Source organism: Parus major, chromosome 8 (assembly GCF_001522545.3).
Source record: "Parus major isolate Abel chromosome 8, Parus_major1.1, whole genome shotgun sequence".
Classification (NCBI taxonomy): domain Eukaryota; kingdom Metazoa; phylum Chordata; class Aves; order Passeriformes; family Paridae; genus Parus; species Parus major.
In genome coordinates, this window is record NC_031777.1 from 17,332,246 (window position 1) to 17,348,830 (window position 16,585).

Consider the following 16,585-nt stretch of genomic DNA (forward strand, 5'->3'; position numbering starts at 1 on the left):
GCTCGCGTCCTCGGGCAGCGAGGCAGCGCGGGCCGATCCACCGCGAGCGGCGGGGGACACCGACGGACCGGCAGTTCTGCTCCCGCCCGCGGCGCCGCCCGCCCCGCTCCGCGAACGCCGCCCGCCGCCCCTTGGGTGCAATCCTCTCACGTACCTGTGTGGGAGGGCCCGCGCTCCCCGCCCCGCCCGGCCGCCCGGCCGCCGGCGGTGCCCCCTCGCAGGGAATGGTTTGTCCCGGCTCCCCGCCGTAACCTCCCGCTCCTCCTCCCGCCCGTGCCCGGCGCGGATGCTGCCGCCCGGGATCGCCCCGCCCGGGATCGCGCCGCCCGTGAGGCGCAGCACGCGCCGCCCGCGAGCACCGGAGCGCTCCAGGACCGCCCGCCCGCGCCCCGGCAGGTGAGGTCAGGGTGAGGGGCCGGCCGGGAGCGACATCTCCTCCTCCTGCGGCGGCGGGGGACAGGCTGCCACCGCCGGGGAAAGGCGGCGGAGCGGCGGCCCGCCGTGATTCAGCATCGCCGGCGGGGAAGGGAAGCCGTGTCCAGCCGGGGGGCTGCCGCGGTGCTGGGCGACCGGGGGCTGCAGGAACGGGATCTGTCGTCGGCTCGGGGCGATGCTGCGGGGCGGGAACGCGGGGAAGTGCCGGCAGCCCCGCCGCTTCTCCGCTGCCCCGGGGCACACGGAGCAGCGCTGTCCGCCCGGGGCCGCGGGCAGGTGCGGCGGGAGCGCGGGCAGCGGCCCCTCGGGAAGTTTCCTCAATGCAGCGGGCAGCCCTGGCGCGGGGAGGGAGGATGACTGCGCGTGTCGCAGTGTGAGGAATAGGGAACCAGGAGGCATGTCAGGATTAAAGGTATTAATTTTCTCGCCCCCCTCCCCCCAGTTTTTGCATGCGGAGCCCATCGTCTGTGCGGGTCGTATCGCATGTACGGCCAGGTCTCTTCAGAGCCAGTTAAGGTTAAAATGGGATCGTCTTTTGGCAGTGGTACCCAGTGGAGACTGAAATGTAGAACAAGTTAAATCTCTGGAGATGCAAGTCAAATATCTTCCTGTGCTTTCTGTGCTTAGCTGGAAGCCCATAATCTCTGGGATCTTTTTGGATTTCTACTGCTGAAACCACACATAACTGTAAGCAAAAGGGAAAAGCAATTGATGCTGAACTCTGTGAAACTGACTTAAGGTCTCAGTATTGATCACTTTTGTGCCTTTCTTATGCATTTGCAGTTTGAGTACCAAAATTAGATTTTATTCCTTCTTAAACCCCCTCTAAACCAACCAGAAACACACATCCCACCCACCCCTAGTTCAATATACTTTTCTGTCTAAATCCCTTATTAATTAACCAGTGTGTTATTACCTTTCTAAGTAATATTTAGAGAAATCCTGCTGGTTCTTTCCACACTGAAATGATTAGAAGTACTTTTCACTGTGAAAATTGGTTGTCCTCCACATACTGCAGAGTGTCTCAAAATACACAGTGACTTGGCATCTGTAGAAGCTTTTACCCATGTTTTAAGTGCTGTGATAGGGTTTTAGTAGAAATAAGATGTGTCAATGATAGTTCAAACAAACAAACAAAAAAATTAGAGAAGCAGGTGTTATGCCAGCGGTTTTCCTATGTGGTGAGTAAATATTATGTCTGTGATAACATATGGAACTATTACTTCTGAAGCAAGATTCTCTGGAGAAAAATGTTACAAAGCTTCAGAAAGCTACATGAGCTATTTAATACAGAATATGTGACTTCTATTATAATGACAAAATATATTTTTACCTGCAGGTATTTGCCATATTATGTGAGAAAATCTAGAAAAATAGTTGTCACTTTTTAATTTTATTAATTTTTTTTTTAGAAAAATGCCCCTATTTTAGATTTCTCATGGTTTGGATATATTCCACATATTTCTAAAAGGATCTGCCCAGCACTTTTGGAGTGTTAGAAGAGGCCAGGAGATCAAGCCTGTCAGCAGTTATTAGGTAATTATTCCAGTAATCTAACAGTAATTTTAGTAATCTGGAGCTCAGGTTTGCAATCAAATTTGTTCCCATGTTCTTCCAAAGCTGATAGTGGTAAATTGGCAGCATAGATTTAATTGTGGACAAGTGAAGAACCAGGAGATTAATTGATCAACAAGCAGTTAGACACAAAACCATCTTGCAGTTTTTTGTATAGTTAGGATTTTTCTCTAAGATGTTTCTAATGCTGTATGTTGGTTATGAGAGCCATAAATAGAATTTTGAAGGTGAAATGTGGCAGACTGATGCTGACTGCTGAATATATTTGCTCTGAGTTGTCTACATCAAGAATGACTGAAGTATGATTTCTTGATTTTGAATCTCCATCCATGGATATTTATTTTAAATTTTAAAAGTCTCTGCAGGATACATATGGCAAATTTCTCCACATTTTCTAATGTTCTGCACTTTTTCTTTTTTCATTTTTCTTTTGCCTCCATTTTAATGTTGTGTTAAGGAGTATTTTTACATTCACTAGCTACTTGCAGATGTCTCATACTAATTGAGAATGCATTAATCTAAGTATGTAAATCCTTAAGAAACAAAGAAAGTGAAATGAAATGTGAATGTCTGAAATAGAGAAATGGATAACATCTTCCAAGCTACCTTGTATCTATTTTTGCAAAGCTCCTGTCTTAAAAAATGCACATGGCAGCATGTTTCAAGATAATTTTTTTGATATGAGTTACTAATGTTTTTAAAATTTTGTGCTAAGATTGTAGAAACCAGCAATGCTAATTTCTCACTTCTATATGTTTCCACAAATCTTCAGAAAATTCCAAGTATTATTACTGTCTTGAAGTGTTGTGGCTTTTGGGGCAACCCTAAGTCATGAAGACACTGAATTTTTTTTTGACAGGCCTTGTATCAGTCCGTGACAAAAAAGATGAATGCTTGCCAGTCTTTTTCTTTTTGATGAGGTATTTCCATCATCCATAATTGACACAGTGACTCTACAATTATCTGAGTGACAGAGGAATAGTTTGGATTTGCCTAAAAGAGGGAGTTCATTTTATTTGGAAAGGTGCATACAAATTTCAAAGCTAAGAAATTTCACTGCAAGTATCACGGCATTCATATTGGAGCATATTAGCTGGATTTTGTTTTTCCCTTGTGAACTTCAGAATACTTAGCCCTCGATTAATTTTTATTTTCTACATACCTAGAAGTTAATTGGGGCCATTTGAATCCTACTGATGGAAGTCAAATGGCCCTTATTAAGCACAAGGAGCTCTTTAGAGCTCCATTAATGCTTACCTAAAGTCCTGCCAGAATGATACTTTGCAACTACTCCTTTTGCAGACATTATGAGCTTCCTGGAAAGTTTACCAGAACCACTGACCCTTTTTAACATTAATATTTAAAATATTAGTATATTTTAAATTTTGAATTTGTTGATGTCTACTACACTGATGGGTAAAAGAATCATTTGCAATTGAATAGATATGTGACAAAAGAGGTGACATTCTTAAGGAGTCAGCCTTTGAACCTGGTGGGCATTAGAGTAAATGTTCCTGTTCCAGGGTTGTAACCCCTTGGAGCCAGAATCTTTCACACCAGGAGATTCCATAGTGCCCCAGCCTACTGAATCCTCTTGTTCTTATCAGTGAAGGCAAGAACCTGCAGGTTCTGTAGGGGTTAAAGTAATAGCTTTTTGCTAAGAGCATTTCCCAGTTTTCATCCTTGCTCTTCCACTCTCTGAAGTGTTCATACAGCTGTACAATATACTTTCATAATTCTACCACATTAATTTATACTCATTTACCAAAATTTTTGCTCTGCCTTGAATTCCATATGCCAGGAAACAAACTCAAACGTATTAGAATAAATGTTTGGCTTTGTGTTTTGAAAGGTTAAGTAAAGTAGGCATAATGGTTCTTGCTTTCAATATCAGCTTTAATCAGAATACAGGATCTCCAAAATGAAGACCACTGTATACAATTGTACTGATTGTTTTCCCAGCATTAAAAATTAAAGTTCAGATAATTGAAAATATTAAAATGTAGATCTACATTGTTTCAAAGGCAATATTAAAAAAATATAATTGCATGGGGTTTTTATGAGCATTTATTTCTGGGGACAGGGGAAGTACTTTACAGAGAGCCCAAATTAACAATAATAATGAAAGAAAAACAAAAGAAAATGTTCTGATTTAGGGATCACTTTTCACTTTCTGGAGTGGAGTGAATGTCATGCCACTTCCCACTTACGCTTGTATTTGATTTTGGAAAGATTCCAAATTGAAGTTTAATATGCACCACTGTCCAAATGCACCTTGGATGGCTACATTACTGTTAATTGATAGAAAAACTGACTGCCTAAAAGGATGGAAGTGCTTTACACTGCAGTTCAGGAGCCCTTTGTGGCCAGCAGTAGTAACAGAGTACTAACAGTCACTCTTCAGAAGAAAGAAATGAAGACTAAATCCACTTTTCATATATAATAAATGCTGCAGAAAGAGTTGAGTAGGGTGTGGGTTGTACAGTTAGACACAGCGATGTGTTGACATGTTTATTTTCATCCTTGCTTAGTAGCAAAATGCTAAATATATTCTTCTTTGGTTACATTAAAGTATGTTTCCTTTCAACTTTGTCCTTGGGTTGACATGTGTTTATTTTATTTTTAGCACTTGAAAGCAAACACAATTATATCCCTATAGGGTGCAGTGGAAACACTAGAATACAGCATGAGAAAATTAAATCAGTTGCTTAATAATGAATTGTTGCAGGTGAAGATCTTGATACTGATTATGATCACAGAAAACAAGTGGACTGACAGGATTGAATATTGTGAGATTTGATGGGGAAATCACTCTTACCTGCTTGCTCACAGTGAACCTTCAAAAATAAAGAATAGAGCTGTGTGATAGAAGACTGTGCTTTCTATGCTTTCGTGGGTGGTTGTCAAGTGTTTAGTGTTCATTGAACATGAAATTTCTGTGAATTTGTAATAGTGTTTTATTCTTCCAAGCTTTTCTTGGTGGTGTGAAAGGTGGGAGAAACATGCAAAAACACTTCATATTAATTACTGGTGAAAGAAATCTCAAGGATGTGCAATTTACTCACCCAGGAAAAACTACCCTTTGAATTACATTTTATTTAATGGGAGTTTTAGAAGGATATAATATTTTCCTAATTTTTTATGTCATATTGAAGTCTTTGAAAGACTATAAATTACTAGTGAGCTTTAACAATTAGGCCTTAATTTTAATAAAAAGGTTTGGTTTTTTTTTTTTTCCTAAAAATGAGCAAGAATTATCTGAGAACATGATTTTGGTACATTTTAAGCCACTTAAAAAATGGGAGCATTTACTGAAAATGTTCCTGAGGATGGAAAGGAGATATCCAGTGAATAAAAAAAAGCAGGGAGATAGAGGAATCATTGCTGTTTCAAACCAAATCTGTTTCCAGTTCACAGAATTGGGAATCCTCTAGGATATTGTGCTGGGTTTGTCTGGGGAAATGTTAATTTTCTTCACTGTACATAGTTTGGGGCTACATTTTGCATTTGTGCTGAAAACCAAGTTGATAAGAGATGTTTTTGTTATCTCTAAGCAGAGCTTACATAGAGGCCTTTTCTGCATCTTGTGCTACCATGCTGGCAAGGAGACTGGGGATGCATGGGAAATTGAGAGGGGACACAGCTGGGACAGCAAATCCCAACCCACCAAAGGGGTATCCCATAGCATATGACATCATGCTTGGCAGATAAAGAGGGGTGAAGAAGGAAGAAGGGGGGGGGATGTTTGGAGTGTTGTCTTTTGTCTTCCCAAACTGTTACTCATGATGTAGCTGTGGTTTCCTGGGGATGGTTGAATGCTTGTCTTCCCATGGGAAGTGGTTAATGAATTCCTTGTTTACTTTTCCTGTGCATGCAGCTCTTGCTTTCCCTAGAAAACTATCTTTATCTCAACCCATGACTTTTCTTACTTTAATTCTAATTCTCTCACCCATCCTGGGAGATTGAGGTGGTGGGCAAGGGAGTGAGTGGAGGTGTGGTGCTTACTTGGCAACTCAGCTTAGACAGTAACAGATACTGACCCAGAGGAGTATCCACAAGTGGAGAAACAGAAGACTAGTAAGGGAACAATACAGAGTTAGGTTTGAAAGTCTGGACACTGGTTGAGAAATTATGCAGTTAATGACCTCGAGCAGTCAATTAAAAAAGCCTATATATTACTTTGTTCTGTTGCCTCTAGGTATGGAAAGAAAATGAAAGGACATTGTGGCCTTTTTGCCAAAAGCCACACTCAGAAAAACAAACATATATAGGAAGTAAGTCTTTGATATTTTATGAGAAAATGAAATAAAATTTATTATAAATGAAAATAAAAAAGAAGATATATTCTTCTTTTGTTTAAGGAAGGTCTGACACAGATGGCCAACACATCGTTTCGTTTCATTGATAAAAAGTCTCAGTCATAGGATATGTATACATAATAGAGTTCCAGTTGTTTGAGCATAGTAGATTAGTGGTACAGTTGCAGCAGAGTCACTGCAACAGTTGGCTCTAAGACACCTGGAACCAAGACAGTATGAGGAGCTATAGGGCAAAGTCATCTGTGGGAAGGGACTTCAGGAGAGATGTCCAGATTTCACTCCCTGTTCTATTCTTCCACATGAAATTGTATCTAAGTTGGTCTCATTAAGTTTCGTCCTATAATTTGCTACTGTTTTGAGGTCCTTGAAGTAATTTATTCAATTTTGGAAGATGTACCTGGCTAATCATGACTGAAGTAGAGGCCTTAATCCTTCTAGTGAATGGACAAGCATTCTGTGTTGTTCAGAGAGAGCTTTTGCTCTTACCATTTGCAAACTAAGAGGGTAGAAAGTAAAGGGAAATGTGTTTTGCATATATTGTAGCCTTTGCACGTTCTGCTCCCCAGATAGGGCCTACTTGCAGTTGATTTCCAAGGGCTGGCATTTGTGCTAGCAGAACTACCAACAGTTTATGTGAAAATATCCTTTCCCATCTCACTAGAATCTATCCATACTTCATCTGATACCTTGAGAGGCTACCTAGAACAGAGGCTAGAAGTGTTAAAGGAATAAAGTAGGTATTTATTATAAAGGTCTTCAAAGGCTACACCTTGGGCAGTACAAGAGCCCAACTGTGGCTACACCCAGCATGGATGATGTGTCACAAGTTTTCATACTTTTATAAGCTTTGGTCCATTTACATATTGGGGTTAATTGTCCAATTACAGCTTCAGGTTATGAAGTCCCATCCTCATAGATTTCCCTCCTCAATTCGCTGTTTATAATTTTGGGGCCTGAAGCTGCAATGGTGTCCTTGGTTCTCGGGCTGGAAAAGAATTGTTTTGTCTGACTAAACTGTGAGGAGAATTTGCTAACACTTCATATGAAGTTCAGAGTTATAAACTAATGCAGGACAGAATCTGGAAAATATGAAAGCTAAAACTTAAGGTATCACATCCTTGTAGGATAGGTATGGCAGTAGTAGTGCAGTCTTGTCTGGCACATCTGATGAGCCTGGCTCCTATAAAACTAATGCAGAAGAAAGGGAGCACACTTTTTATCTCCAGTTTTCTTCTATGGTTTTTCTTTTTTGGTGGCTTATTTATTAATTAATTAATTAATTAATTTTTGTGTGGGAAGAGTAATCCATTTGAACAAAGGAACTTTCCAAACCTTATATTGTCAGATATCCTTTGTGGTCCACAGTCCATTAAAATGTACTGAGCTGTCAAATCAGAGCAATCTTTTCTTAATGTAAAGGAATAGTATGACAAAGAAAAACCATCTTTTGAAGTGATGTCAGAAAACAATTTCTTATTGGTATAAATTGACATTGTAAAGGAAAACAACCTCACTTGAGGAATATGAATGGTTTCAGAGTACTACAGAAACAGCTATTCCAGTAAGGAACGTACCTTTTCTCTTTCTATCACTACACCTAGTATTTAATTTGGTTTAAAAATTGATCTATAAGACTGTAATGCTGGCTTCACTGAAATCAGATAGGTTTGATTTCAAAGCTCAGATCTCATTGGTCCAAGCCTGGAAGAGAATGAGAATCTTTTTTCTTATTGCAAATTATTGACTTTAGCTTTCTTCTCTACCAGTGTCTTGTGTTATTGTGACTTAAACCTCTTAATTCTACATTTGGAGAAACCGTTTTCCGGGTTACAGTATCTCATATCCCTGTTATATATTTTTCCAGTCACTGAGTCATTTTCCGTTTTTAGATTTTACTTTTTGGTAGCTTATTGTTATGACTAAATCCTACTGATTTTCTTTCCATGACTCTTGTCACTAAGTAAAGTGGGAAAAAATGCATTATTTTCTTATAGCATATATTGTGCCTTTGTCTTGCCACCTAAAACACAGGGAGAAAATACCTAGAAAGGGTTAAGAAAGACATCTAAAAAGTTCTAGAGATTGGCTAAATGGGAAGGAGCTACTGCTGCTTCAGCCTGTCTTCCCCTGGTGTATTACTGCCTGAAACTGTATCAGCTGTAAATTATTGATAGAAAAACCTGTTTCCAGGGGGCTGACACTTCAGATAGTTTCAATGTAGCAATGCAACACTAACGGTAAGTGATTTTGCTACTTCTACTCCAGACTTACTTAAAATCTGTTTCTGTATCACTGGGAGGCATGACTATGTATTCTGCAATGTAATCTTGTCAGCTAAATCCATGATAAATAAATGCTTTGCACTATCAGTAATTGTATGCAGAAGAATTTGGCATATCACCCTGCCACATGCTCTTGCAAAGGTTTTATTTGTTTGTGATTTTTTGTTTGTGTATATTTTTCACTATGACTCTCTACTGCAGAGAGTCATATGTTAATTGAAATTTATTGCCTTCAGTTTGAATACTCATGCACTCTGTCCACCACATATATTTTGCAATGAATTATTTTTCCAGAATTCTTGTTCCTTTTCTTTATTTTTATGCTTTTTCTCATCCATCCTTGAGCTTGTGGTTTATCTTTTCTTTTAATAGAGAACTAGAATCAGGAGCATCCACTGCATGCAGTAAATTGTGAACTGTTTGTCGGACAAAATTGTCCAGTTGCTCTGTGGAGAGCAGCATGAAGCATTTTCTGTGGCAGTGATACCTATATATCACCTGCACAGTAATCTCTGTATCTAAACATGTGAATCCTGCACGAGCTGTGTAGTACAAAGTCCTGCCTCTAGACAGCCAAGCAGTTCTGAAAGTGATACTTGAAGCTTGTAATCTTTGTCAAGAAAGAGAGAAATTTGGAGGCAACTCAGTAAGCCTGAGCTGTAATCTACAGTGATGAAAGTTTGGTTTAAACAGACTCTAGTTTTGATGTGGATAAGACCAAAGTCTTAATTATAATTCTGAATTTTGTCATCAGCAAGTCCATCCTGGAACTGAAACATCATGATCTAAAGTCCAGAAACGTCAATAGAAATATCTATATTTACTTCACTAGGTTACAGAGAAAATCCTGTATGGTTGATCTTATTTACACTATAGACTTGAGAAAAAATTTTTAATTTTTGTATGTATTTTCAGAATTATGGAACTGGGAAATTTCCTGAAGAAAGCTTTTTCTTCCTTTAAGCAATCAAAGGAGCTAAAAAATTGTGGAGAAGTTTCACATTTGTGAAGAAATATTTAGAGTCCTGCACCAATAGCAAACTATGAATGCCAATTTATTCTCCTTTTTTTTTCCTATTTGCTATGTCAGTTGAGATCTCCTCCATTCTCGTTTGTATTGACACTTTAAATGAAGCTTTTCTGAAAGATTTATTGTTTTGGTTATTAGGTGTGTTATAACTTTTCCTTATCTTCAGATTTAAAAATGCCTTTGACGCTGGTGCATTTCCTTTTTTCCTTATCTGTGGTTATAAGGCAAATATGCCACTCTCTGGCTACAAATATTCTTCTATAGTGTGAAGAGTATGATATATCTGAGAGAGTCAGAAGCATAACAGAATAAATATCATAATTTCTGCCTAGGTTAATATGATTAAATGAAAAAAAAAAAAAAAAGTATGTGGCTCAGTTCCCAGTCATGTTTTATTTTGGCTGGCAGTGATGTATGTTGCTATAACATAATAAGAAATTAATGTATTTGTTTCTTTTGAGTATTTGAAAAGCAGTTAGCTTTGCAGCCAGGGTGCATTTGACTATGCAAGATATGCATTTCTTTTTCATTATGAATGCACCTTTAAGAAATATAAGATTAAAGCAATGGAAAAAAATTGAACCTTGCTAAATTAATGGAATATCTCACTGCTCCAGCCTCTGGTTGAGGACTTTTATTTCAGAATACTTTTCAAGTTTAGCTCTTATCTCTTCATCTTAATCAACACTTTTCTTTTTTCTTTTTATTTAACAATAAAAAAAAAAAAGAAAAAAAAAAAGAAAAAAAAAGAAAAATAAGAAAAAAAAAAGACAAACACACCAGAACCACTTACTTTTAAGTGTAGCCTTTTGGAACTTGACCAAGATGGATGACAGGACCTGGAGGACAGGACTAACTGTGATATTGTTCCACATTTGGAGTACTGCTGCTGTGATTCTGCTGTGATTAAAACAATGTAGGAATAGTCATACTTAGGGCAGTTATCTCCTCAAATTTTGGAATTATTTTAAACTACATTAAAAGCTCTGCTGCTGTTGTCAGTATGGGTTCTGCAGCTCAGAGATGGCACATGATTACTCAATAAATTACTGAATACTACAGTGTTACCTCTGTAATGCTGTACTTATCATTCAGAAAGTACATTATCCTGATCCTATGAGTTCAAGCAAATCCCAGAAAATTAAATTACTTTTTTTAGGCTATTCTCATGTTTTAAATAAAAATTAAAGCTAGTGTGTATAAAGTATGGTGCACTTCACTTTTCTCTCTTATTTTGTGTATTCAAAGTATCCAGTTTAGGATCAATATTCAAGACATCTTATTCTAGGCTTTGTGACTACATGCTGTATTTCTCTACAGGTGAGCAGTATTTGCCAAAATATTCCTATTGTAGGATAATGGAGTCTCATCTCACTACCAATGAGGACAGTGGCTCCATTTAGATCCCCTACAATGGATAAAATACCATGACAGAGAGGGCTTGGAGCCAATCCAGCCTTTTAAGGGAATTTCTATAAATCAGGTCAATTCATTTAAAGAAGCTTCTGAGGGCTCACATTGAAACTGTTTGATGCTCTCCTGTTTTCATGTGCAAAAATATTTTCAAATCAGTGGTACCCCACTGAACCCCAAGGACTAAGCTGTGGGGAGGAAAGCATGTTTTTGTGAAATGTTTTTTAGCTGCTGAGGTTTCTGGTTAATTTATCAGCTATTTGAAAATTCTTACTAGCCCAGTGTTGGCTACAGTAGTCTCAGTGATATTGTAGGCCAGCTGTGAATATTTCTGACTGTCATTTGTTCTTTACAGAGAAGAAGTATATGACAGTCACTGGAATGTTAGAGGTCTAACAACACTCATACAAGCAAACAAGCATTGCCATTGGACCTGAGCAAATGGTTTCATAGTTGGTAATGTCAGGATAACGTGCTAAAGAATTTGATGATCATGTAAGGACATCTTTCTTGTACGTTCATGCTCAAGAAGCCGTTGAATAAATGTTTCTTGCGATTGCAGGAAACTTCTTTTGGTGACTTATTCAACCTAATTATTGTCTACATGTACCATTTGCACATCAGGTGCTGAAACTACAGGCTGATGTCTGCCAATTTAAAATTTCAGACTAATGTGGGAGTGTCACCCTTGTTGTTAAACTAGAAAACAATGTTATGTGGCAGCATGTGAATTAGGATGACGTAATCTTCAATCAGAGTTGTCATGAGCCGTGTGAAGACTGCAGCCCATGTCTAGTGATGCTGAAATGAATTTATGAATTGCAGGCTTGTAAAATATGAGATGAAATGAGGCAGACCAATGCAGGGCTGAGGTGTGGCTCTTGTGATACACAGAACTCTGTAGAAATTAACTTAACCATATTTGTGTTCTTGTGTTCCTGAGCTTGAGGTTTTTTTCACACTAAATCAATGCTGCCAGCTTGAAGCAAGGGAAGGAGAATTTGATGTGTGAGGGGGAATGGTCTAAAGATATCTTTTTCTCTTTTCTTCCCCAAGATCCTTAGCAAATCTCTCCCCAAGGTCTATTTATAATATGATGAATCACTGCAAACATATCAGCTTCATTAAAGGATTAGTGCTTTTTTATGCTAAGACAGCTCTGCTGATATATGTAAAATGTTAAATTGTCCTATCTTGTAGATCCCTAAGGCCTCTAGCTCTTACTAGAGAAATAAATCTTTTGAGAAGTGAATAATATAAAAAGAAAGGAGTAGTATAATTCCAGCAGTGATTAGTGTGTGGTGTACACAATTTAAAGCACCCTGTGATAGCTGTTGGTGTGTGTTGACATGCTGTAATGAAGAGCATGGATGGCACACTGCAAAGTCAAAAGCAGAGCAGACATGCTCCCACAGGTACCACAACTCAAATTCTTCTTCAGCTCTCTCTTGTTTACCTCTCTCCCACCAACCCAACAATTTTAATGTCACACCTCAATATTACTATAACACAGAATCATTATTATCATATTCTCATATTCTCATATGATATTATCATATCTGTTTCATTTATTAGAGGCCATGGCTGCCTCACCACAGAGTGTGGGCCCTTAGCATGTGTCAGTCCATCAATGAGTGTGGCTTCCTGCACTTGGTCCCTAAGACAGAGCAAACAAATGTCCTTGTGCTGTTTGGTTCAAGGGAATGCTTCATTTGAGGTGATGGGCACCCAGCCCTCCTGTGGCTGTGGGTATCCGGCCGCTCAGCTCTCGCTTGCACAGCTGCTGTGGCTGCAGCTCTAATGGTGTGTGTTTCTTCTCTGGAAATGCCTACAGCACACTAGTGTTGTTTTAAATGAAGGTAGAATGGTTGTATATAATATAATAGATTTATATAAATCCATTCCATATATATTGTATATATATATATATATATTATATATTAAAAATTGGTTGTATATAATTGTTCTATAATAAATAGAGATTGGCTTCTATTCAGCAGTTTTCAGTGGAACTTACTTTGATTGGGGGATAGGAATACTTTATGTTCCAGAGTCAGTGAAATGTCCTGCTGTCAGATTTATGGTGTTATTGACACTTAGTGAAGTACTACAAGATCTGTTCATTGTCTCTGCTTTTTGCTGGTAGAGAGTAGAACATGAAAGCTGATATATTTTTAGCAGCAAGTGACAGAAATATGTATTTTCTGAAATTTAGATTTTACTGTATAAAAGCATTGTTACACTTGCTTGTTTGAGATGTTTCGTCAATATTTTTCCTTGCCATTATGAATGCTAAATAATGTTTATTTAAAATTCACAGAATTTCATTTTTGAATTATTGATTTCTAAGTCATGCAGATTATTTTCTCTTGCCTTTTCAATTAATATATTTTCTATGTTGTACTGAACAAGTAAAAGATTCAAACCTTGACCTTTTACTGTAGTTTTCTAATTAGGTCTCACTTTCTTTGATGGCCTTCATTCCTATTCAAACTATAACTATGAACCTCTACAGTACTCCATTTGCTAACAGTCTGAAATATGTTATCACATTAGAAAGGGCTTTTGAAGGGTGAGAATGAGCTAACAGATAGTTACATTGTGTGCTCTGCTATGAAAGTCATTTGGAGGTAATTTTTTAAACAGACAATAAATCTTCAAATTTGAAAGATTTGACATTGATTTAAATTTGGTGAATGTCTTGAGGTTTAATTTTGGAAAATGGATGAATGCAAAAAGAAGCAATATTATTTCAAGACAACACTGAAAATAAAATAAATTGCTTCTGTGCTCTGTTATGATTTCTGTATTTTGTGAGTAGGAAGTGATTAATGCCTGTGAAACTGTGATGTGAAACTTCCACCATTTTAACAGCTTCTAATCAATTTCCTGTTTTCTGCATCAGGGACTCTACACTTACCATTTCATAGATGTTTTGATGATATTAAACAATTAAAAATTTTGATCCAAAGCGGTGAAGTGCAAAGTCAGGAGAAGACCCAAGTAATATCTCCTGTGAACTAACACTGCAAAGCTCCCAGGGCTCTGTGCCACTGTGTGCTGCTGAGCCTTGGAGCAGGCACTGGAGGGTCATCTCCTGGCCAGACTCCAGCCATTTAAGATAACACACTATAGCTTGGCTTTGTTGTTTGCTTTGGTGGCTTAGGGAGATGTTAGAAGCTTTGGAATTGATGGCCATTCAGATAAACTATTTCAGAGAGTGGTTTTACAGAACTGCATGATTCAGAAAAAAGTTGTGTAAATTATGATCTTTGTATTCCTTTGTAGCTTGTATCTGTCCATGTAGCAAATCAAACACCTGAGAACTCTGTACATTCTCTTTATCTGAAGGAACTGCTGTATAACATCTCATCTCTGATGGTGGGAATGGAGGATGTTTGAATTAATAGACTTAATTTGACTTCAGAATATTTTAAACCAAATCCTAAGTACATGCAGTTTTAAGCCTGCTGACAGATAGCCTTTTAAAAACAAACTTGTCACTTTGACATATCAAGCCTCAAAATGAAGATTACTTTTTGCATATAGAATTTCTCTTTAAGAGTGAGAACTTGCCTTCAAATTGTTCTTTGAACATGTAACAGTAAAACTGGTCACTTTGCTTGTTTCTAGCAGGAACACTTCAACATACATTTTTTAAGGCCATATATTAAAAAAAGTCATGAAAGGGCAGGAGGTGTTTAGTTCTGCAGTTTCTTTACTGAAAATTGTTATTATCTTGCTCATCATGGTACTGAAAAAGACATTTTTCTGTATAGTAATTTCTGCTGATTTCTTAATCTTATTTTGAATCTGCATTTTATATCTTAATTCCAGATCAACAGTAGATTACATGTTTGCACAACTGTAATAAATAGCACACTCCTCACTATGGTGTGTCCAAACTGACTTAAATGTTGGATTGAAAAAAAACCCAGAACTCAGATGTTTGCTAGGTCAATGCCCTGAAGACTATGTTCACATCTTTCTTTTTCCTGTTTTTGTGAAATTTTTGTTAATTTAATTTTCCAGCTATGTGAAGAGTGGGTATTGCAGCACTGTGACATTGTCCTTCCATCCTTGTGGTCGCTTGTCCAGTTCTGTAACTATCTCCAGTGTGTCTCCATTTCATGGTGAAAGCTCCTTAGGTCAGGAACTTTGTGGGTTTCCTTCCATCTTCTCTGCATTTCCAGACATTTGTGACAGCACTGAGTAAATTGCACTAATGGGCTCAGAGGAAAGCAGTCTGCTAATTTGAAAATCTGTTCTAAAAGATTCCACTGTTGATGAATGGGTATCAAAAAATCAGGAAATTACCCTGACAATCCATTTTTGTAGCCTTTCACCTAGGTATGTAGGATGTTAGCTGTCTTTGAGAGGTCTTGTCATATATACTATGGCTTAAGATCTGAAGTCTTGTTTTCTGTTCATGTATGTAAAGTTAAGCACTTGTATAACCCATGGAGCACTGAGCACCAGTAGTGGCACAATTGCTTATGAGGAAGGAAGTTTTCATTACATACAGTATACTGAGTGATGTGTGGAACATGGAATATTTGGTAAAAGGTGATTCTACCATTCTGAGTGATTAAATAGATCAGATTAAATAATTTTAAATGTGCATGTGCAATCTAGGCTCTTTTTCTTAGGGTGCAGAGTCGTGGTTTCTTAGTTACTGGTATGATCCAAACTAGGTTGAAGAATCTCATTGACTTATTTGGAAGAGATTCTCAAATTGCACTACCTTATTTTCAGTTTGAATTTTTTGACTCTCCCTGCTCATTTTTGATCTGATTAATTAAACCTTTTTCTGGGATGCTTACTTTTTGGGGAGAAAAAAAGGGGGTGGGGTCTAATGACGTATAATTACTATTTAGAGATTAAAAACTTTCCAGATTGCATCAAGATGTGAAGGTTCATGAAGGGCAGAGGTCACTTGTGAGTAGTCTGGAGAAAAAAACCCAAGGAAATTAGAGAGGGATTTGTTAAAAAATACCTACATAAAATCTAGGCCAGAAGAATATTTTTCAGGCAAATTAGTAACTTATTATGATACACTTAATTTGTATAACAGCATAAAATACTATTAATTTTTGGGTTTATAGAATATTTTACAACTTGTCAAAGAATAATTCTATTAACTGTGAAACCACTTCTTTCCACTGTATCCTGCTCTTTATCAAGGCACTCTCATATCTTGCTCAGACTGTTCCTTTAGATGGACTTGAGCATCTGCTATGTTCTCTGTCCATGTGCAACACTTCCCTCTCCAGCAAGAGTATCCTGCCTCTCCAGTCCCTGGAGGAAAAAAGATCCCTTTCTCTTTTTTCTTTTTTTTTGTTTTTGTCTTCTTGGCCTTTCTAGGACAGGACTGTGTGCAATGTATCTCTCCTACAGTCACAGCTTTGTCAGACAGCTGTAAAGATAACATCTCATCTCTTTTTTTTCTTGTAGAGCACTTTTCGTCAAAGTGCTTTTTTGTATAAGAATGTGCTAACCTGATGAAGATGCACTTGTTTCTTCTTCACAAG

The 16,585-nt window shown here is 38.1% G+C and overlaps 1 protein-coding gene and 1 long non-coding RNA gene across 6 annotated transcripts in view; one reads left to right on the top strand and one right to left on the bottom strand.

Moving 5' to 3' along the window:
• LOC107208347 overlaps positions 1–234 on the bottom strand; it is a 12,066-nt gene extending 11,832 nt beyond the window's left edge. Inside the window, exon 1 of the long non-coding RNA XR_001523183.3 lies at positions 155–234. This is a non-coding gene — a long non-coding RNA (uncharacterized LOC107208347). The remainder of the gene's footprint in view (positions 1–154) is intronic.
• A 53-nt stretch (positions 235–287) lies between these two features.
• The window catches only part of TTLL7 (tubulin tyrosine ligase like 7), a 66,330-nt gene continuing 50,032 nt past the window's right edge, over positions 288–16,585 (top strand). For 3 of the 5 annotated variants that reach the window (XR_001523182.3, XM_015636689.3, XM_015636691.3), the window contains exons 1-2: positions 288–396; positions 1,848–1,971. The gene's annotated coding sequence lies outside the window, so the exon portion shown is untranslated. The remainder of the gene's footprint in view (positions 397–1,847; positions 1,972–16,585) is intronic. The other 2 variants (XM_015636690.3, XM_015636692.3) reach the window with 1 other exon arrangement.